Source organism: Tachypleus tridentatus, chromosome 10 (genome assembly GCF_004210375.1).
Source record: "Tachypleus tridentatus isolate NWPU-2018 chromosome 10, ASM421037v1, whole genome shotgun sequence".
Lineage (NCBI taxonomy): Eukaryota > Metazoa > Arthropoda > Merostomata > Xiphosura > Limulidae > Tachypleus > Tachypleus tridentatus.
In genome coordinates, this window is record NC_134834.1 from 55,643,026 (window position 1) to 55,667,475 (window position 24,450).

General features: G+C 32.1%; 1 long non-coding RNA gene across 5 annotated transcripts; it reads right to left on the minus strand.

The window, feature by feature from the left end:
* Window positions 1-2,597: 2,597 nt before the first annotated feature.
* On the minus strand, window positions 2,598-10,978 carry LOC143229330 (uncharacterized). Of its 5 annotated transcripts, none has more exons than XR_013015814.1 (4): window positions 10,467-10,978; window positions 5,568-5,641; window positions 4,081-4,239; window positions 2,598-3,295 (listed from the first exon to the last, which is right to left on the minus strand). It is a non-coding gene; the product is annotated as an uncharacterized LOC143229330 (long non-coding RNA). The 5 variants fall into 5 exon arrangements; XR_013015816.1 differs by having other exon boundaries at window positions 4,081-4,662; XR_013015815.1 differs by having other exon boundaries at window positions 4,081-5,089.
* Between the last annotated feature and the right edge of the window lie 13,472 nt (window positions 10,979-24,450).

The window sequence follows — 24,450 nt, forward strand, 5'->3', positions numbered from 1 at the left end:
ATTGTAAACAACTATGGGTTTTTGTGAAAACATTTAAGAAACACAGGGGCCGATACCTTACAGAAATTTCCACCCTTCATGATGGTTATTAGCTTACAAATATTTTGAACCCTTAAGACAACTGATGGTCACAGAAAATTTTAACCCTTATCACTAATCTTTGTAACTGTTGAAGGCCTGTGCAAGGGAACTTGCATTATCATTAACAAATTGTTTTATATTAGTTAAAAGGCCACTCTGACTTTTTTCACAACAAAAAAAAAAGTTTTTACTCACTATCTAAACATGGCTATCTTTTGTTAGAATTTTATATTGTTCTGTACCCTTTTCATGTTTCTGAATCTCTTGAGTATCTGATATGATACATGATAGGTATTCCATGAATTAAAAAAAACAACATGATGTAGTACTATATTTGTACTAACATAAAATAATATGTAAATCACGAGTACTAAGCCTTCTGTTTACAATCAGTAACAGGAGTAATGTTACAAAAATTCTTCTTCATTAACAAATGTTTACTAGTAGTTCTAGTGCTGTAAACATCTACACGTTTGGGACCTTCAAAATTGGTATTTCTATTTCATGTAACAAACAAATTAAACAAACAGAAGCAGAAACAGTATTGTGTTAGAGAGAAAAAAAAGAACCCCTTAATGTTTAATTACATCTCTCCCATGAGCAATCAAATTTATAAATGAAAAAGCATGAATGATATTAAAAGAAAAAGCAACACTTAATGACTGTAATTATGAAAAAAATTGGATCTTAACATATTTTTCATGAAGTATGTATTATTCACACAAACAAAGTAAATTATATTATCTTATTATTAACTGCAATGGACTATTCCACTAAAACCTCTTTGCAAAGGAAAAGTATTTAACTACACCATCTACCAGATAGTGGGGTTTATTTAATGTGAAGTACAAAAACTGTTGAAAATTATACCCCATAATAACCTGATGACGTGCCATTCATTATGAGCCTAAGATGTACAGTACAACATAGCTAATAATTATGTTATCTAATTAGTCAATTACAATTCAACCAGTAGCTTACTTATATGACAAGTAAAAGGCACAATTTTAAATGTTTCATAAAAGTTAAGCACAACTAACTTTTTTCAGTGTCAAATTATTAGAGAAACATGTCAAATATAATTCCCATTTTTAAGATACTTCAAAAGTTCTTTTCCCATTTGTAGAGTATCCTACCAAACATTTCTTAAAAGCATGAGATGTGTGAGATTTATTTCAAAATAAACTGAACACTGGCTTTCAGATATGCAGCATGTAAATATGTTTAATATTGAGTAAAAACCAGCTGCCAGCTCTAAGTGTCTGATGTAAGTAGAGGATGAAAAGTCTGTTTATACAATGACAAACAAATTATACTACTGTGTAATATTACTACAGACATATTTGTTTTGTATATGTTACAAACAAACTGAATTATTCTATAGTAGTAACATCATATGCTCTTCTGCATTAGTTTGGTAAACAACTTTGTCAAATTATTTAGCACCACAAAACAGTCACCTTAGAGCAACATCAAGGTACAGCACAGTGACAATCATTTAGCCACTTTTTCATGGTTGTAGTACTGTTTGTTTGCTTTTAGCATCTCCCACTATATTAGAGTATACCATATTAGCAGGGTAACAATCACATTACCATTTTTTTTTCATTGTCATAGTACTGTGTTTTTCTAGTGTCTGCCATTAAGTTGCAGCAGTTGTGGTATAGTAACAATCATTTAGCCATTTTTAGATTATTATAACACAATGTATTATTAGCACCTTCATTATGTTACAGCATACCAGTCAACTATACCTAAATTATTGTACATAATACTAACTGTTCTCTCCTGTATTGTATGCTTACCATTTTACTTCACCACATACCAGGTTGGCAATTTTACTTTGTATCCACATGAAGATGTTTATTCCAGTAATAACTGGGACCACACTTGAAAAACTGTATTAAGTACCATTCTAAAAATCTCATAAAGGCCCTTGGTGTTTGTTTTGAAAACACATCTTTACAGATATTGTTTATACAGATGACTCTCTTAACACAACTATATCAGTGTGTTGAATCATAAAGAAGACAATTTAGATCTATCATAGCTGCTATTTATTAGACTACAAGGTTTCTTTATATTCTAATATCTGTATGTAACTTTACAATTAGTTGTTAAGTTATATTCAGAAAACACAAGGAATTCAGTTGTGTCACAACAACAGTTTATTAGATGATTCAAGTTCATTTTCTGCTATCTATATATTACCTTGAGACCAAATAGTTATGAGCTAGCTATTAAATCAAATGGAAAATTAGAACAGAACTATTACATGTACCACAATAGCAACATGTTAATTTACTCAGTGATTTCTTTAAATGTCTATATTCATACTATAATGAAGTTTTTATCCCTAAATTTCTAAATCAGTTAGAAACCTTATGAATTTTATTACTTTTATATTATAAAATATTTCAGTATTTGTCTTATATTGTAATATTTTACTTGTAATTTCAATCAAGGTATAATTATTAATAGACTAATACACTAAAATCTGCCAGACAACACTGAGCCGTGTTTAATGTCTTTTTTTATTATTTGTGTTATGATCACAATTTAATTATAATATCAAACTTTCCTCAGAATCACACTATTTACCTATTCTATAACACAATAAATGGGCTAAACAAAAAGTGATTTAAAACTGAGAAATAAAGCAACATATGGGTCAAATATTTTAATAATTTAGTGTTAAAAACGTTTTTGTCTCAAACAAAATTTTAAAACTATATAGCCAAACAATCAAAAACTGGTCAATACATTTTGTTAAAAATAAGAAATAGAAAGTGCACTTCTTGGCCTAATTTCCCTTTATGGCAGACATTAATATGGTAAGCTCTGCTGCTAGAACTATCCATTTTTAACAAAACTGTGGTAAAGAATGATAAGAATCTTTATATTTTATTAATGTTAACTGAAAGCCTGGTTCAGTCACTTCTCAGAATAATTGATATCACTGTTCTTGACATTGAAGAGTCACATTTTACTAATTCTTTAAACACACAAAAAACTGCATGGATACTTTCCATCAAGCCAGTAATTATAGGAAACCAAAATATGTAACAAAGGGAAGAAATAAGTACAATTATACTAATCACTGTTTGATGTTAACTGTCTGAGCAGTTTTAGGGCAGTTTCTACCAACTTCTTGTCTCGTTGATTTGTTTTTAATGCTGAAAATATATCTTTCTTCTTGTCTGCTTCTCTCACCCTTAAGGGAGTAAAGAACATTAATTCACACTAAAAGTATGGATAGGTCAAATTAATAATATTTTAAAAAATTAGTAAATTATATTATTAAAATTGTACAAATCCTTTTCATTCACAAGCCTGAACAAGACCTATCTAAAAAAAATTAAGACCCTTTAAAAAATGTTGCATTATTTGAAACTTGTATTTTTTAGCAATAATTTTATTTCTAAAACAACTTGAAAGGTACTTATACACTTTTCATAAATAAATAAACATTGCAATTGGTTCAAAGGCATGCATTATAAAATATAAAGTGTAAACACACCATTGTAAAGTAAAAAAACAAAAAAAATTATCTTTATAACACAAATTCATCAATCAATCAATTCTTTTATAAGTCTGCACATACACAAATTTGCCCTAAACAATATTTTACGTAACACTGCATAACAAATCATTTGCTACTAGAGAAAACTCAAGTGATTCTTGATAATTAAATAGTTTTGGTTTCAGATATGTAGTCAGAATTTGTCCATCACCTCTAGATTTTAACATACTGTAGTATCTCACTACTTTATCAACAATATGTGTAATACCATACAATCAGCTCAGTTCAATAGGTTTATACTGTGAAATTAAGTTTACATAGAAAGTTTAATGGACAAAAGGAATAAATTTTTGATAACTTCAAACAGCAACTGTATTGTATTGGTGTAAAACTCCATATATATTGTTCATATATGCTACTTGTTCTTGATAAAATTATAATGACTTGCACCAATTTTTCTTCATTCCCATATTCACCTTTTCTGCCCAGGAACATTTGAGGAGTCCCTCAACTGAGCTTAAAATGGGCAGAGTGATACACCTCTCTCTCAACTGCTTCTCACTCACTCACTCAGTTGGTTACTTTGTCTGGCTCTGCCCACACTCAAAACAAAGTCCATCTTCCTCACATCATACCTGTGATATAATCAAATAAAATCAAAATTTTGTTTTTAAAATATTTTAAACTAGTTCTGTAAACATAATTCTTTTATACTTTTTAGAAAATTATTTGATGTACTGGCTGCTTTCACTTCAAGTAAAGTCCAAAAACCACCTAAACAGTTTATGCTACATTTGTGTTGTACAGTTTCCAAATCTGGCTTCACACAGTGGCTAAATAAAAGAAGAGCAATTGTGTCATTGACAATTTCAATGATACAGTGTGAGCCCAAAGATCATCTAACTAACTGTTATTTTTGCATTAATATTTCTGGATATTCAGACAAAACTAAACAATACACTAAATATCCAGAGATTGCATCTGTGATGAAACCAGTATCTCATGGGGATGATTTTCTTGTGTCACATCCAGCAGCAAAGTGGGAAATAGAAGTTATACTGCAAAAAAAGACAATGAATCATCTTTACTTCTTTCATTTAGTAATTTTACCCCTGTGGCATCTCAGCATAAACTGCCTCATCTGATCACACAAGATGAGCTAAATGATCAGATTCATAAAAGGCCTATTGGTATCAGTTAACATATCAGAATAAATAGAGACAAAGAATTTAAGGAAAATTAAAAATAAACTGTAAATGAAAAGATAAAGATGTTAAATTACGAATATGTGAAAAAAGATGTAAAAGGTATTACACATTTTTGTTAATTTTAAAAACATTTCCCTGCACTCTCTGTTGATGATGATAAATAGAGTCAGTAATACAGTGCATAAAAGAGAAAATAAAGTACAAACATTTACCTTAAAAAACAACAATTGATGTTCATTTATGAGGTTCTAGAGGTTATGCAAATGAAATGTAAAAACTGCAAGGTAAAAAGTATTATTTTTAGACTTTATGTAAACATTACTTTGCATGTGAACTACTCAGAGTCCAAGTGTAAGTAACTACATTAAATAATGAATTTTTATTAGAAAAATCAAAAAAATATTTACAAAATAAAACTTTTGCTGAAACTACTTACTTTAATGAAAGTTTGTTATCAAGTTTTAAGGAAATAATTTCATTAACTAGTTTCATTTTTGAAAGGCATTTCATGAGAGTTGCATACTTTTCTTCCTATGAGCATATATCATTCTTCAAGGTTTAATGTCTTCCATAATGTAACTGTTAATTACATATCTATATACATAATGCATGCCTATGTTACATATGTATACAGTATTAATGACTATTCTACAGCAATCACATAAAATGTATTTAGTCCAAAAGCAATGTTTACATTACTTGTAATATCTTTTAATATGAACTTAAATAGTAGAGTTTTGTAAAGGCTTACTAACCTGCCTAAGATCAGCAAAGCACATCTGAAGTGCACCTTCTTCAAACCCTCTAACAGGTTCTGAATTAGCAAACACTATTGAAGACAAAAAAGAACTCAGTTTAGTTTATATCCATTAGTGAATAATTATTATCTGTATTTGTTTTGAAGGCCTTAACATAAAATATTTGGATTGCCAACACAATTCAGTTTTATTGAAGCATAAAATGCTGTTTCGTTTTTGTCTTTGATCTGCTTAAACATAGTCCAGAAAGCCAACATCCAAATGCAGTGGAGATCGTGTGCAAAGTTTATCAAAATGTGTGGAATAACATTGACCTCATCAACTTTTGTAGAAACTTACTACATTGAAAGAAGTATTTTCAGGCAATAATGCATTATTATGGCCATCAAAATTGAACATGATTTACAATGAAATAGTTCCAAGGGCAGCAGGAAACATGAAAATTGTTCTTAAAAGATAAATTAACCCTTAAACAAATAATACTCTGTAAGACTATTAAGTATTCTGATTATTTACAAAACACAACTGAAAAATAAATAAGAACAAAACTACAATAAGAATTTCATTAATTAATCAACAACAAAAATAAATCTCTTCACAGAAAACTAAATCTCATTAAAGAAATACAATTTCTAATTGACCTGAAACTTTAAGAAGTTAATTATTCTTAGGTATCTTTGAAATTAGATTTTGATAAAAATGGTTTTATGTTTCAGATGTGGTTTAAATAAACAGTTTCAATTTTAAGGTAATAACATTAAAGTGTGATGGTCCATAAGGTACAAATTTTCCAAACTCTTAAAATTTCTTGATTTGCATACATTGTGTTAACTTTATTTCCTCAGATGTTAAAAGCTTTAAAAAATAACAACAAAAGCACTTTCAATTTTGTCCATAAATCACCCATAAAAAGATCATAGCATAATGTGTATGCTAAATGACCAATTTCCACCTTCAGTCATTGTCTAATTTAGCAGAAATACCTTTGTTGCAATATATGGAAAATAGTCAAGTAAGGAAACTGTTATTGTATTAAAGTCTATCTTTATACTGTGCTGTTTGTGTCCCAGGAACCACAGTATTTACATTATACATACATTGCACCTTACTACTATAACAACTGAATAACACAAGCAAAACCAGGTTAATATATGTGATTCATCCTCACTGTCAAGCTGAATTCAGAGAAAGTACACCTTACTTAAAAAGATGGGACTAAATATTTGTCAACAGAAGACCATCCTTTCCTTTTCACTACTGGCTTACATAATACACGATATCTTATTAGTATGATAAAGCTGACTTAAAACTGTAAAATGTTCAAAGTTGCATGACCTACTTCAATCTTTTTTCACATCATCTACCTTTGTACTAAACTCACTAACTCTTTAATCTTTTGGGATCTTCTAGAAATTTTTCCCTCCATCTAGGATGTTTTTTTGGCCTCCAAATTAACAAGATAGGACTGAGAGAGGCCTTGGGTCTCTTTTACAACTGGACGATATATTCATATCGAGGCTTACAATATAAAATTGGATACAAGGCACCTTGTTAATTTGGAGGCCAAGAAAACATACTGGAGAGGGAGAAAAATTTTTAGATGATCCAAATTTTCATGAAAATATAGGTGATTTTCAACAAAATAAGATATTAAGCAGGGCAACAGTGAAAGTTATGTTTCCTATACTGAAAATGTATTTCATATAACTAGTCTCATTTAGTGCTGCCCTTTATGTGAAAAAAAAAGAAAGAAAAACATGCCACAAGCCCTTTTCCTCCCTTCCTTTGGAAATGACTCATTTTAATGTCTCTCATGCAAATTATCATGGATAATCCTCCACAAAGGAAAGTGCTATACACTCATTACACATGCAACTTCCTCTATTCAGTTATATCAAATTACTGTTTTGAGTTTTGGTAGAGAATTGAAGCACTCATTTTGAGTGGAGAGGAAGTACATTTTATGTATAGAAAAACTAACTTCTAAAATGGTACATCAGCTGTGCTTATATAATCAGATAGAATCACACACTGAATTGGTGCAAGGGAAGAAAAGAAGCACCCTTTGAAAGAGTACAAAGGACACACTTTGAGTCTAAAGAATTAGATATGAAGACATGATGTGGGAGACTACACTACTTCTAAACCAGCCATACTCTTCACCAATCTGGGAAATGTGTTGTATATTCTGGTAGACAAAAACTGAGAAGTAAATCCAATTAATATTGGGGAAAAATGCAAGTGTCCCCAGACACAAAGTGGCTAGGGTATGATGGACTGTACTTGACAACTACATCCAAAATCTATGCTGCTGGAAACTGACACAGATAGAGAGGGTGGGTGTAGAATGAGGATCATAACATCTTCACCTAAAATTAATGAGACCAGAAGGGATATCAAACCTCTGACTCCAGAAGAGAGCATATATTAAGAATAGAAAATGGTATATCAACTTAGAAAACCTGATGTCCTAGATTGAAAAAATGTGTGAGAGAGAGAAATTGACCAGAACCAACCTGAGACAAATAACATCCTCAGAATAAGCTACACAAAAGACAGTTGAAGAGAAAGAACCAGAACAATTCCAAGTTCCTCCACCATGCTGTATCAAGATGATTGTAGGACATAGGCACCTACTGTTTGTAGGCCCTACCAGCCATATAAGTTAAACCAAAAATTAACTTTTAAAGAAAATTTTCATGGACCTATAGTTTTCATAGGCTCTAGGCACTGTGCCTAATAAATAATTCAGCCCTGCCTCTACAACACAGATAAAGTATAATTGAAGGAGGATACGTGGTGGAAAGTTTGGAAATATGTCAACACCTAAGATAGTGAAATAGGTGGCCATGAAACTATTTTTTAAAGTAGCCCAAGCTGATTTATTCAATATAAGGCATGGCAGGATAAACAGCTATCACATTCTGTTTTACTCCTGTAGTCCATGATTGGTACAGTCTGGATGGATGTATTTGTGAAGCAATTTTGTTGCAAAGTTAATCCTTAAGCAACCTTGTTGAATATCCCATCTCAACAGTGTGCACTGAATGGCCATGGAATATATTTCGGTGTGTATACATGGCAGAAAAGTGTGGATTTTAAGGTTAAAGAATACTTGATCAGGCAACACTTGCCATGGAGTGTGATCAAAACAGAGAATTACAATAAGGCCTTTGAAAATATAGAAAAAGATGAAATATAACTTATCCAGGCTTGTTGTCACATGGAAGTCTAAAGAATAGTCACAGGTGGAAGACAACATCCTGAAGAGGAAGTAGAAAGCCTATGCAAATCATGAGAGAGAAACATATTACATGTAGTCCATATACCTAAGAATTTCCTCCAACAGACGATGAAGATGAGATGCCAGAGAAAAGGTAAGATTCCTAATTTGATGAGAAGATACCTGGAGCAATGCATGGGAGGATAAAGAAACATAGGAATAAAGCAATCAAATGAAAAGTTGAACCCATATGGTGGAAGGAGAAAAATCACAAACAGAAGATGGTTTCCAAGAAATAAATTTGGTGGAAATGGAAATCATGAATGGAAGCTTTGCAATATAACAATGAAGAGCACATACAGGACACAGAAGGCCAGGAAATGAAAGGAAGGGAAATTGGAGTAACCATATCTAGCAGCCAAGATTGTATGGAGGAAAGAATAATCTGGACAAATAAAATATGTTAAATGATAAAGAGTATATGAAACATTAATGGCAAATAAATCAGACTGCCAACATCCATGAGCTAATAGGAGAAAGAACACCCACCAAGGGGAGAAACAATTTCATTATAAAACAAAAAAAGGAGACTGAGAAATTGATTGAAAGACTATGACAGATAGCCAGTCTTCAGTTTTAATGACAACAACAAACAGCTGGAATAGAAACTGTGAGAGAGATGATTTCCAGATTCAATGTTCTGTTGGACAAAAGATCTTGAACTACCTCCAACAGAAGTTGGCTGTTAATGGGATCCTGAGGAAGAAGGAAAGAAATGGATATCTGTGATAAAAAGAGGAAGGTAAAGGAAGCATAGAATATGCCCAAATAATCCACCAATCTGTGGTGAAACATTGCCAAAGGGGAAGAAAGTCACACAACTGAGCTCCCATTCAGTTATCAACTGGTACTGTTGATATTATGATGATCTACACTGAAAAAAACACCTGGAAAGAGGAACAAGTAAAAGCTGGGAAGTGCTAGGATGGGAAACAGGAATAGGGGCTTGTCTTGATCCCAACTGTGGCAAATGAACTACCAAAAACGAAATGGTAGAGTGTTGATAAAGGTGTTTCCAGCATGCAATTCCAAAGTGTCTGGAATACGTTTGAAAATATACTAAGAAACAGAGCTACACATGATTCCCTAAGTGGGCAGCAACTAAATCTGACAGAAGGCTGCATTTTGACCCAGTATGTTTCAACAACAGAAAAATTATGTATGCAAGGTGAGAGTAGAGAATGAAAAATGAGTCATCTTAAAAGTAACAAAGGAGAGGCTGTTCCTCAAAAACCTCAGGATTTTGGCAGAGAGTATCTGAAAGTAAATGTATGGTCGATAAATACCACAAAAGTAAGGATAAGACAGAGGCATGGGTTAAAAGCACTGGAAATCAGGGAGTACTCCCAAATTGGCAAAATAGATTCCAACATCTGTAAGTCTAAAAACGGATAGGCCACTTGATGGTTCGTTAAACAAACTATCCACAGCCCATAGGAAGCAAGACATGCTGGAACGCTCAACCAATTATGATGTAAAATGCTTTGTATGAACCCTAATATCCAAAGAAAGTGGGAAAACTAAATAAGGTAAAGAAGAACTAAGAACTATCACACAACAAAAAAGGATGAGGATTGTAGGAAATCATAAAAAGGGATAAAAACATCACATACCTGAGAAATCATACCTAAATACGCAATATCAGACCGAGCTGACTCTGCAGGAGGTGTATAGGGAAACGAGAGTAAATCCTGTGGTGGAAAAAGGCTATAAAAATCTTTCTCGGAATGAGCAGGTTCAGATTGTTCATGAGGTGAATAACTTCAAGAGAAAGTAGCTGACTCACAGAACGATCAGTCTCTCATTGAATAATTGCAGATAATTCCATTAACAGGGTTGCTTGCACCTCCAGCCATAGTTACAAAATCGGCACTCTGTGCTCTATCTACCTCATGTGCTTCATAAGCACTCACGAATTTTTCAAAAACAAACATGTATAATATTATATCAACTATACTTTGCCCTATCCATTGCCGATGACCAGACACAATATTTATATCAACAGTTTGTCACAGCAACGAATCTTACGGTGAAGACGTTTGCTAAACTGATAGAGTGTGATCACAATCAACTATACTTGTGAGAAGACATTGGAAGTGAGCCTGTGATGTTATTAACTCTACGATTTTTATATTCAGCCCCCTAGGTATCTTCATGGGAGAAAATAAATAAATTTCTTTTTCTTGTAATTCTGTTCTAACCAGAATGTAAACAGTTTGTTTATGATGCTTTTATTTTTTAATATTTTAACTTAAATTGGGGAAACTTAAGGGAAGAATAGAAACTTTTTAAATTCCGTATAAAATCCGAGATCTTGAAACATGCATGGAAATACGCGTAAACCACATTCGAGAGGTAAAAATCATGTAATCTCATAACTTTGATGTTTTATAACTGTCATAACAATATCACTTTAGTAATAAGCGAAAAGTACGCGTTGAATGATTTTATTCACTATAATTTATGCCAATGTTTTGCTGTTGAACTGAAAGACTATTGTATATGGGACCTTGTATGATACACTTGTATCAGACGAAGGACTTTGATTGTTGATGAGTGTTTTTGATACATTTATCCATGTTACACAAACATATTCTATGACTGGTCATGTATATTCTGTAAAGTTTTAATATGTTTGTTGTTGAATCTTCTTGTTTTTATCATCCAAATTCCTAAGGTAACTCGCTATTTTACAAATTCTGGTTTTTATGTTATTAATGTGTGGTATCCAGTTTAATTTTGAATCAAAGTTACCCCTATGAATTTTTTTGATATTGTTACCTGTAAGAGAGTCACGTTTAGATATTACTGTAATATTAATATATTAATTTGTTTTCTTTTTCTACGATTTTGTAAATAATAGGACTTGTATTTTGTGCGCATTTATTTTAATTTTCCACTTACTGCAGTTAAAATTCTATATTGTTTAGTAGTGGCTATTTATTGCTGTTATTGGTTTTCGGCACTCTTCCAGACTGCAACATCACCTGTGAATTGAAAGAGAAAAGTGTGGTTTGGGTCTTTTAGAGGCTTGTTTTTAAGTTATGTAATTTACCTGCCAGGCGAGTTGTTTGAACTATTTTCACAACAATAATTGTGATTATTTAGCAAGTTTTATTGTGAAACAACAATACCATATTTTGTAATAAAAATAACGTAAATATTAGATGTTTTTTCACACATTTTTGAATTTGTATATTTTAAATTCAAATCAAAGCTGTTTAAAAATGGAATTGTGGTTTCTGTAGCCTCATCATAAATTTTACACCTTTAAGTTTCTGTACTTTGTCAGCTTTTAGCGTTTAATCCGTAACTCCGTAACTTTTATCAGCTTTTAGTGTTTAATCTGTAACTTCGTAACTTTCATGACATATTGTTTGTGGTGCTTACGTGCTTACAATATTTATAATATTAACAATGAAACAGTATCTTAGCAACACAGATAATTAGGAGACATTTTATAAAACGTTCAAGTTACTACTGCAAGCAAACTTTAAGATATAGAGATGGTGAAGTTTTTTTTGAAAACATTGGTTTTTATAGCATTATATGCTGTAATAATCGCAATGCCTGGACACATAAAACTTAATCCTGACAAGTATTATACTTGGCGCCCCACAGGTGATTCCGTGTGTCCTTGACAGCTATAAGATCAAAAGTTATACCTTTGATGTTTTCAAGTATTCTTGGTTTGGCCCATACGGTGGAATAACAACAGATGATAATAAAATTCGGGTAAACAAAGCCACGGGTGAGTTAATGATTTATAAATTTGATTTTTCTGATACCGGTGTTTATAAGTGCGTTATTGAATACTCAAGAACCTGGGAGATAAAAGCACACAAACCAATTTTCATCACTCATTTCTTGGAAGGTAAATGCTTATAAGAATCGATTTTGGTAGTGTTTAGAAATTAAAAAAAAACAACCTTAAATTCAGACTCGTACTCCATCCATTTTTACTACAATTTATGTAAAGTGTTATAAGTTCGATATATATTTAATGATTGTACATTAATTTTCCAAAATCCATGAAATCACCTTTCCAACAACCAACATACAGCTCACCGCCATTGTTTCCGCGTTAAGTCTGAGGTGTTAAAATGTTGAAAATCAAACTTGTATGCAGATATAAATTTATCATTACGAAATAATTTTTGATTTATTATTATTATATACAATAACTAAATACATACATAGATATGAATAAATTTAATCAATAGCATTACACAATTAATGAAATTAGACATTCCGTGAAGTCAGAAAACGAGATAACCTTATGTTAGAAATTAGAAAGGTATTGTTGTTTTCTTTACAAGTCATAGAAAAAATAATTTTAAAAAATCAATAGTGTTGAATGATTTTTCTAATCATCTGTGAAAATATTGAAATTACAAAATGCTACAGTGTTATAGCAGAAAAATGTTTTTTTGTTACAAACACACAGCCAAGTTCAAGTATTAAGAGACATTGTTTAGCCACTTTTCACATCCAAGCGATGAAACAATACATTCTTATCATTTGAAATAAGAAAGTTTGAAGGGCTTAATTTATTAACTATATCTGTTACTAAGCATATCTTTAATTCTAATCTGGATAGGCATTTTCATTTGTTGGAAGTTAATATTAAACACGTCACATATTAATGAAAAAGACAAACTTAACACACAAGGCCATGCCGGGCCTTTAATTATCAAAATTTGCGTTTTTCATATAGCAAAGCTACAAAGGGATATCCGCTGTACCTACCGAGGGGAAATCGAACCCTTAACTTTAGCATTGTAAATTTTTATTTATCATTAATTATGGAAATACATTGAGTTGAAACCTCCTGTGACTTACGATACAATAGATAAAGAGCAAGATAAGCCATCAGCTATATTTGTTAGATTTTGTTTATACCTTACAGGATTTCCAATGTATGAGCTTTCACGAAGAAAAGTAGTTAATAATTTGTTGTGAGCCTAAAGTGTCATATCAGGTCAAAAAATTCCCCTAGTGGCCCAGCAAAATGTCTGCGTGCTTCCAATGCTAGAAACCGGGTTTCGATATCCGTGATGGGCAGAGCATAGATAGCCCATGATGTAGTGTTATGCTAAATTCCAAACAAACAGTGCAAAATATTGTTTCTTATGTCAACAATACTTGAACTACGAACCATCTTTTTTATACTTTATTTTAGCATGCGTACAACCTAGCGAAAACTACCAATGTCCTGAAGGATTCATACTGAGAAATAACCTGTGTTGTAAGTTGTGCTTTCCTTTAAAGCGTTTATATGTGTGATCAGTATTTGTGAATTCTAATTTTTAAATAAATCGAAAAAGGAAAAACTGTTTTGAACAAACTAAGCAGTAAATTAGTTGTTATATACTTCATCCATGATTTTATTTTTAATTGCCAAAGTTAACATTGTTTACATATCAAGCTTTTTTCTTAGATCCAAGTCAACCAGGAACTGAGGAAGAAACATACGTTCCTTCTCCAAGGAAAAGTAAGTTATGCTACATATAAGATTACGTAAAACGTACCTTCAACGTGAGACAATATGTGTGGAAAGGTTGGTGACAAAATGTCGTGATGGAAAAATATTACTGTGACGATGTTTGTGTTGACGCGTGTTGTTCTTTCTTCCCATTAAATTTCTTCAATCCCTTATTCATGAAGGTAAAAAGTGTAGTAATGTGTGAAAGCCCGATCTCTTATAATATTCCAGTACATTGTGGACATTATTTTCTATTATAAATAACAAATCTCTTACCATTTCACCACTCATAGCAACTTAGGTAAAACATGATTCACCAAACCACGTCTATCATTCCCACTAATTCACCGTTCACAGTTTGAGCTTTTCTTAGTCTGAAGTAAAATTGCTGGACCAGCAATTGTATGCCATAAGTATTTTCCTCCTCCTAGTATTGTTGTATTATTTAAACCTTGACTATTTTAGAAAAACTGGTTGACTAGAGCAGAGTTTTAGATTTGTTTACAACAAAAAGACCGTCCATGCACTTTCCCTTTGAATGGTTACCGATAGTTTTCCAATATATTCTCTTTCGTTTGTAGTTCATTTAGACACTAATTACATATTTCTTTGAATAGTGAAACATATAAACAGTATTCAGTTTACAAATTGCTGGTAAGTTAGTGTCGACAATCATACATCCTTGGAAGTCTGAGAACTCGTTACTTTTGCCTTTTGTCTTGTTACGAATATATATATCTGCTGTAATGGTGGTCAGTCACGTGACGCATCAAATGATCATCCTGATTTGATATGAAAACACAGTCAATGTATTTGGTTGTCATGAGATATGATAAGTAAACATCTTTACTTGGATTATCAAGGAAGAAAGTAAATCTAAAGTGATACTTTACACTTCTTTACCTGTACTGTTTTATCCATATGCATTAAACTTATACGTGTTTGAATAAAGAGTGGAACTTCTTCGATTCCAGTAACTCAGAACGCTGTGGTTATCTTGTTATTTTCACTGTAAATATACCAAATGAAACGTAGCCTCCTCCAATACTATCATGTAACAAAAACAAATTGCACTTAACTAAATTTCTTTTTAACTTGTATTTTTCCATTTCAGCACCATCCTTGTTAGAACATCCGATTCCATTGGTAACTGCTGCAGTAGGAATACCACTTTTGTTAATTTCTTTAAGGCAAGAACAAAACAGTATTTTTTTTGTTTTGTTGAATAGATCTTAATATAATTTCTATGTTATTAATAGTTGAACCATATGTGTATATACTTAATAATGAATTTAAAGGTGCTGAGAAATAAAAAAAATATTAGTTACTTTCTTTTAATTAGAATGATAAATAATGAAAAGGTTACAAACGCTTGCATTAATAAGAAATATATAAGGGGAAATTAGCGTCATTAGTTTACAAGAAAGTGTATTTTAAGTGTGGAGATTCACTTAAAGCTTAAATTATGGATCACTTTTTACAATATTACAAGTTCTTCTGATGAAAAACATTCCTTGTAAGTATGTTATTGTTCAACCTGTTTTTTATATGTAAATACAATAAGATACTGTGCGTGTCAGTAGAAATACTTGAAATTGAAACGTGTAAAATATGGGTAACCTAAACTATTACAATTCGAGTACTTGAGATAAATATAAAAGGCATTTTCATTCAAAAACGTTCTTTAACTAATTAATGATTTCCACTTTATTTCAATATGGTCTAAAAATTGAAATTTATCAGCGAGTATAATAATTATTAAATTATTCCTCTTAAGCTATAACATTTTATTCCTGATTACATTTGTTAACTTTGTTTTAAAGAGATGCAACAGGGGTCTACTTGCCATGTCCACTGTGGGAAACTGAACCCGCCTATTTTAGTGTTATATGTTCATATACTTACTGACGTTCCACTGGGAGAGAACGTCTCTGTGGCTGTCGTTGTTAAATATTATTATTTCTAGATTATAATTATATTCCATTTTTAATTGACATAACACTGATGTACAAATAAGAGTCAAATTAAATCATCTATGTTATTTATAAGCGCTTTTCCTTTGCAGTGTCATTATTTGGAAGTGCAATTGTTGTGGATGTAAAACAGTAAAATCAGTGAACACAGAAGACCATGCAAATAAAGATGACAGAAAAAAAAATTAAATATTCACTTGTACCACAAAAAGATGAAGATCAGTCTGTTAATAGAGACGAGAAGAGAAAATGTAAAAGTGTAAAAGAGAAGAGGGCCAAAACAGTTCGGAATTTTCATCTTCCTGAAGTAAGTATTGTGATAACGGGAAATGTCATCATATTTCACTCTTTCATACCGAGTGTCTGGGACTTACAACGCTAGAAACCGGCTATCGATAGTCGTGGTGGGTAGAGCACAAATAGACGAACATAACAAGAATGTAATATACCTTCAGTCACATATATTTACTTACTTTCTATACATTTTTATGCTGGTGTTCTGCGTGAACTTTAGACACCGTTATAAATATAATGTATTATGGCTATAAACTTTACACTCTAATCTTCCACCTTATAAGAAACGTTTCAATTTAATGATGCGGTATCGATTTTTAGAAGGAAATTGCAGTCGGTGTAAATGGATACTTGATAACTAGCTTCTAGAGAAGTTGTGTGTAGATATATACATATAATACAGGTTTCTTCTTTATCATTGCAGCCATCTCAAAACATTTTAAAAATTGTTGTACTCTATTGACTGTTTATGAGTCATGTGTTTTCACAGTTCTTACGCTATTGACACAGTTACGGATGAATCTTAACTTGGTATAGGTATACAACAACAACTTTATGCCATGTCGCTTAGCAACAAAAGTATAACCTGATATTCTTGTTAATCTATGTACTCAAAGTATAAAGTAAAATGTATGAACAACAAAATTGTAAAAATTACATATTTTCTACTGTATTAACGTTTGGAAAGACATGTGAAAGATGCTTCTAATATGGCCGTTTTAAAACGGTTCCACTTGGATAGAAGCTGTTTCAAATTATGGTTCTAAGCCCGCTACGGGGAAAGGAAGGCGTTTTATCAGTATTTTATCTCATGGTTTTCATTGATCTGGTCACATATAAGGGAGACAATTCTTCATGTCGTTAGATAACTTTTCATTAATTATGAATTTACGTAAATTCCGTCCAGGAGACTAGTACTTTCGCTAGTATATAATAATATTTTCTTCATTACCATTCAAGCCGTTTCTAAACCTTTAATAAATGTTTATTCTATAGATTGGTACTGCATGACTCTGTTTATGAGTCATTACCTCGTAAGGTTGACTCTCACTCATTCCATTTAGTAGTAGAGAGACATATATATGTATGATGTATAATGTGAGGACTTCCATCCTTCATATACTACAATTGCTAATTTAGTAGTGTAAGACTAGAGGGAAGGCAGCTAGTCATCACCACCCACCGCCAACTCTTGAGCTATTCTTTTGCCAACGAATAGTGGGATTGACCGTCACATTATAATGTTCCCACGGCTGAAAGGGCGAGCATGTTCGGTGTGACGGGGATTCGAACTCACGACCTTCGGATTACGAGCCGAGCGCCTTAACCACCTGGCCATGCCGGGACATTTATATTTGCTTATTTTCTTTTGCTGTTTAACAAACCGGCATTAGCCAAATTTTCTTTGCTTGGATAACTGTAGAACTTTGATGTATCTTATCTGATGTTCAAACACCCCTTTCGTCATGCCAAAACTTTAAACAGCAGAAATTCTCTAACAAGTTTACATTTATGCTAGCTAGAAACTTTCTAATTAAAAACACTGGACTCGTTGTTTGCACCACATAGAGTTAAAAATGTATTTTATTTTACTTTTTATGAAGCATGATTATTATCGTGTTTGTATTCTTCTTGCGCTTTAGTTCAAATCGATATTGATGAATTTCGCAGTGTCATCTCGATATTAAACTGCTTCCAAACAAATATTAAAATATTCGAATTTTAAATACAAAGGCACTCATAGATTAAGGACATCTGGTGGAGCCCAGTAATAAGACCGAATACTTATAACTCCAAAAGTCTGGTATTAATGCCCTTGGTGAGCAGACACAGATAGCCGGTTTTGAAGTTTTCTGATAAAAAAACCCCAACAAAAACAACGTAGAGTGAAATTCTCGATAATTGCAGCAACTAAATTAAAATATACATCACGCAATTTATCATTCTCAAAAGTATAGTTGTTAGTACCAACGTTTTTTTATTTCAATTTCTTTTTTAGTTTGATTATTTTTGAAATTCTCAAATTTCTAATAACGCTTGTTAGTAATTGTTTACATTTTGTTCTGTTTAGTACTAGAGAAATATAATACTTTCTACAGAGATTTTCCACGAAGTAAAGTTGTAAATATTTCGATATGCATAAGATAAACATTCCCTTCCCTTTTTACTTATTAGAAATAAATTTATAGAGTCAATAAGTTTGCTCAAAATTTAGATATTTCAATAAAAGTGTTGTTTGAAAACGTATTTGAATTGATATCCACTAAATTAATATAGCCCAGTTATCGGTACTTTCATTGTATTAATTTCCAAGAGGTAATTTCCATATAATGATAACTCACATCAAACTATCCTGATTCTTGTTATTTTTAGAAAGAAACAAAGGCGAATGTTTTTACCAATAGGAAGGACATCCGAAATAGTCATGCCTCAAATAAAATAACAAACGTGATGACGAGTCTTGAAGAATCACATACAAAATATTTTATACCAACACAGACTCATAAATATCAACCAATAATCTCATATATATCAGAAACTCTGTTAACTGAAAGGAAGAAGGTACCTTCACATTGTAGACGTTACAACAAATTTAAGAAATATAAATCAAAGAGACCACCATACTTCAAAGAACTGCGGGATTTGTTTCACGAAAGGAAATCATCAGATTCAGAGTGTTCAGAAGACTAGAGTAGATAGAAAAATTGAGAAAAGTAAGCTCCTGAAACATATTTAGATCCGCAAGAATATTTTGACTTGTGTTTAACTGAATTAGAAAGCCAGATGCAAGACAACAATAGAAGAACTATGATCGGACGATTTTCTTCACCAATAAGAGACAGTGGAACTCGATTTATGTTTTCTTGTCCCGAATTTTCACAAACTTCACAACGATAAAAAAATTAAAATAAAATCTGTGTAAATAGAAAATAAAAAGTTATAGAGTATTTAAAAACCGCCTGTTTTATCGCGTTAAAAATCCATGTTTGTTTCAAAGAAAATGATTATTTATTACAGAAGCTTTATAAATTATAACTTCACTGCAGACACACAAGTTGGGGAAAGAATGATTTCAAATTGGTAATTAATATTTTTTGGATATACAAAACTGTTTAGTTTAAGAGTTATTATTCAATTTATTTGGTGAGTTAATATTTAATGATTTAAAAAGAAATCATAGAAAGAGTGTTGAAAGTGATTATTTAAGTTTTGTTGTATAACGTGGCCAACAAACAAACTTACCACTTGAAACAACAAAGCTTAAATAATCACTTTCAACACTCTTGCTATGATTTTTTGATAGCCCTCGAGTAGCTTTGTGCTAGCCTTCCCTAATTTAGCAGTGTAAGACCAAAGGGAAGTCAGCTAGTTATCACCACCCATCGACAACTCTTGGACTACTCTTTTACCAACGAATAGTGGGATTGACCGTACGTTATAACGCCTCCACGGCTGAAAAGACGAACAAGTTTGGTGCAACCGGGATTCGAACCCGCGATCCTCAGATCACGAGTCGCACGCCTTAACACGCTTGGCCATGCCGGATCCAACTTGATATTACATTGTGTGAGTCAATTATTGACGCCAAGTTACTGTATTTTTGATGTTTCCTCAAGTTTGTATTGTTACACTCAAACGTCACTGCGTAGTTTACAGAAAGTTTGAGGCCTCAATGAACAATTTATAAATATATGGGCTACCAACCAACTGTGAGCTGGGTTGAGAAAAATTGTTCTTTTCTCAGAAAATTAGTCAATGAGAGAAAACGTGAAGTTAGCTGGTGTGAGAATAATTAACCATAACGCGCGATACGATAAAGTTAGTTTCAAAGTTTAATAAAGATAATAATTTGTATTGTAAAAGGGGGATCTATATTAATTGAACCATTCTCTGTGGATTTTGATGAGAAGTAGACAATTTTTTAATGTTATGATACATGGAGTACTTACTGAGTGAATAATTTACTAATAGTACTGTGAGAAAAATAGTTTATATTGTCAATGATATTCTAAAGTAATTGAATCAGCCTAAATGGATATTTTAAAATAAAGATTAATTATTTAGAGTTTTGGATACAACTGTGATATTTCGTGGTGTAAATAATTTTTGTACATACGTTTGTCTTATTTTGAAGAGATTATTATTTAAAACAAAAACTGGTAGTTGACTAGAAACAGGAGTCTACCAAAGGTTACATGGGGTTAACAGACAAATGGGTAAAGAAATGTTATATTTGTTATAAAATATGTAACGTTGCGAAGGAATGGAAATCCATTACTAACAAGCGACGGCAGAAATCTCAGTATAAAGCTGCTATAGCAACTTCTATAGATGGTGTTGTTAAGAAACTAGAAAGTTTGACTGTCAGCATAGATGCTGCTGCCAAAAGAAACAGAATCAATAAAAGACGCCAGATTTACTATGAAAAGGAAGTTCCATTTCCATGGTTAATCAGTACACGACTAACAATCGACTTAAGTTAACAAATGGATCAACAGTGCCAATAGTGATTAGAGCATGTTACAGATATTCAGAAGTTCCAACAAATCACAACATGCCAGTGAGTGAAGAATATGTTGGGGACAAAAGAGTGAAGTGCCTACAAGAAATTGTTTGCAGTAGTGAGAACCAGTCTAATATATTATGACCAAATGAGAGGCAAACTACACATGTGAGTGTGTGTGTGTACTTATTGATGGGACAATGAGCAAGTGTCCCATAAGAAAATAAAGATAAATGCACTATATTATGTGGGTGACCTGGAGACAATAGTATAAACCATCCATATTTGACCAAATTGTTTAAAACATACCAGCTAGTAGAAACTCAGATACCAGACCGAAAGAAGATTGATGAACCATTGGTGGTCACCACTAGTGGTCAGGAAAAGAAGAGCAAGCAAGACATCAAGACCTTACAAGTTTCAAAAAGGCGACATCCCGAATGTAGGTTTGTAGGAACTGAAGGAATCATGAAAGAAAGTCCCTCCATTGCAGAAACTTTGGGACAATGCCTGGGAGAAAAGTTAACAGAAGACAAAGGACAGTACCAACAGAATAGAGAAACAAAAGGGAGTGCTTATCAGACCTATCAAAGACTATATGTATGAAAAACATATATATATAAACGAAAAAGCATTGGCAGTCACCAATAGAACTCAAGAAAATAAGAGCAAACATAACACGAAGATCTTACAAAGGTCAAAAGGTGATATCACGAATGTAGGTTTGCAGGAATTGAAGGAAGCGTAAAAGAAACACTTTTCTCTGTACAATCTTTGTGACAATATATGGGAAAAAATCGAGCAGAAGACAAAGGGGTAAAGCACTTATAGAGCAGAGTATTAGAAGGAATTGCTGTAACAAACCAAACATAGAAATTATACTGGGGAAGTGTAGCAAATCACAATAACAGAAGACAGGGCTCAACTGATGAAACAAGTTCACGAGTTGACTGTGCAAAGACACCTAAAAGCAAAAAGATAGCAGATAGATCCACTTGTAATGTCCATTGCCCAGGAATCATTAGAGATGTGAGCAGATCTTGCTGGCCATGTACAATCTGCCAAAGGACAATACCAGGAGGGAGGGTGGTTGAGGTGTTACTGGGGGAGATTTATCAATTAAAGATTAATTATTAATGTGATTAATATATGGTGAAGTGCAAATTCTTAATTAATATCTAAGTAATACTTTATCTAATTAAATATTAGTAAATTAATTAGGTGATGGATATGTATGTGATATGAAAAATTACATTAATTAATATACAAGTTGGAGTAATAACCAAATTTAATATGAAAACCCATGTTTTTCCAAAAACGAGGATGTTATCAGGCAGCATAATATGATCATGTTACTTATGTCAGAGGACGAGTTGCTGAAGTGATGCCATCACCACAAGACGAAGTGTCAACATTGATCTTTTCATATTATAACACTAAAGTTATAGTTTTCGCTTTTAGAGTCACTTTAAAAGTATCTTCTGATTGAAAACAACAACACTCTATGATTTTAGTAAATGTAGTTTTACTCTATTGTAAAATAAGACTTCAGATATATGGCATATTTTACATTTTTAAATACGTTATTTTTTTACTAATATAAAACTCCACTATGTTTTATGCAGGTATATGTCAATATGTGTTACTTAAACAATGACTCAATGGCTTTCACTTCTATATTTCTGTGGACTTATAATGCTAGAAAATAAGTTTAGGTAAGCGTGATGGGCAGCCACAGATAGCCTATTGTGTATTTGTGTAGCTAACTTTAAACAAAAATAAACAAACAGTTCTACATTTAATTTGCATGGAATAGTTTTGCATTTATAACGTTTCATAGGTATAGCACTTATCGATAACAAATTAGTTTACATTTCTGTAATTAATATATTGTATAACATATATATGTAATAAACAAAAATAAATCCGAACAAAATTCAAAGACGCTGCACCAATTAAAAGAATCCCCATGATACAGGCTATAATGTGATATATAAACTGCACTCTAGATTTTGAAGGTGACTGATGACGTAGAACCTACATTGTGGTTGGAAACACTGACTGATGACATAGAACCTACATTGTGGTTGGAAACACTGACTGATGACGTAGAAACCACATTGTGGTTGGAAACACTGACTGTCAGTTTTAACCTCTACTCGCCAGTCTCACATGAAGAAATTCAAGAGCAATAAAATAATCAAAATCAATTGAAATTAGGAGAGCGAGATGTAGGTGTTCGAGCCCATAACGTTCCACATCTATATCACCCTTTACTACCAGCAAACAATTGTGGGAAAGTGCCTGCTCTCCAAAGTAAAGAAGAAGAAATCAAAATAATAACATATCACCACTTGGGGGTAAGTAAGATAAACTTACCTCCTGAAATTGACATTCCAGCCCCAAATGTGAAGGTAAGGAACTAATTAGTAGCCTAGCAGACAAGTAATACTAGAGTGGAGGGACCCAACCAGTTATTCAAAATAACTAATACAACTCTGAACCACCATCCACTGTATTGTTTGTTTGTTTTGAATTTCGCACAAAGCTACTCGAGGGCTATCTGTGCTAGCCGTCCCTGATTTAGCAGTGTAAGAGTAGAGGGAAGGCAGCTAGTCATCACCACCCACAGCCAACTATTGGGCTACTCTTTTACCAAAGAATAGTGGAATTGATCGTCGCATTATAACGCTTCCACGGCTGAAAAAGCGAGCATGTTTGGCGCGACGGAAAAATACTTATGAGAAAGTTTCAGTAAAATTTTCCTAAACTTTACTTCTTTATATTTATATAACACATTCTTATATTCATCAAATAATATTTTAATAATTTTATTTAGAGTTTCTTTATTTAATTAATTAAATATTAATTTTTGCATCAATAATTGAACATTAATAATAAAATGGAATTTTTACAAAATCATTCTAATTGTGAAGTTAAAATGCTTATGACAGAAAAAATAGGGTACACGACGATTAAAAAAGGTAAACCATATATTTCAAAAGCAAAATATTTTTTCATTAAAATATTTTAGATTGATGTAATTATCAATTATTTTGATTTCTAAATCTAAATAATGTGCCTCGTAATACACTGAGGTATTTTCAATTTCTAATTCTACTGTACAAATAGTGTTAATAACATAATTTATCTCAGTGTTTTTTACACTAATTAAATCATATCTGTAAGTTAAACAAAAATGCCTGGATTCAGGTAATAATGTTCAATAAACATTTTCTCATAAAAATAACTGTATAAATTTGCAATACAAGTAGAATAGTTAGCGTCCAATGAAACTCCTATTACTTGTTTGAATTCCTGGTTATTGAAAAACATATAAT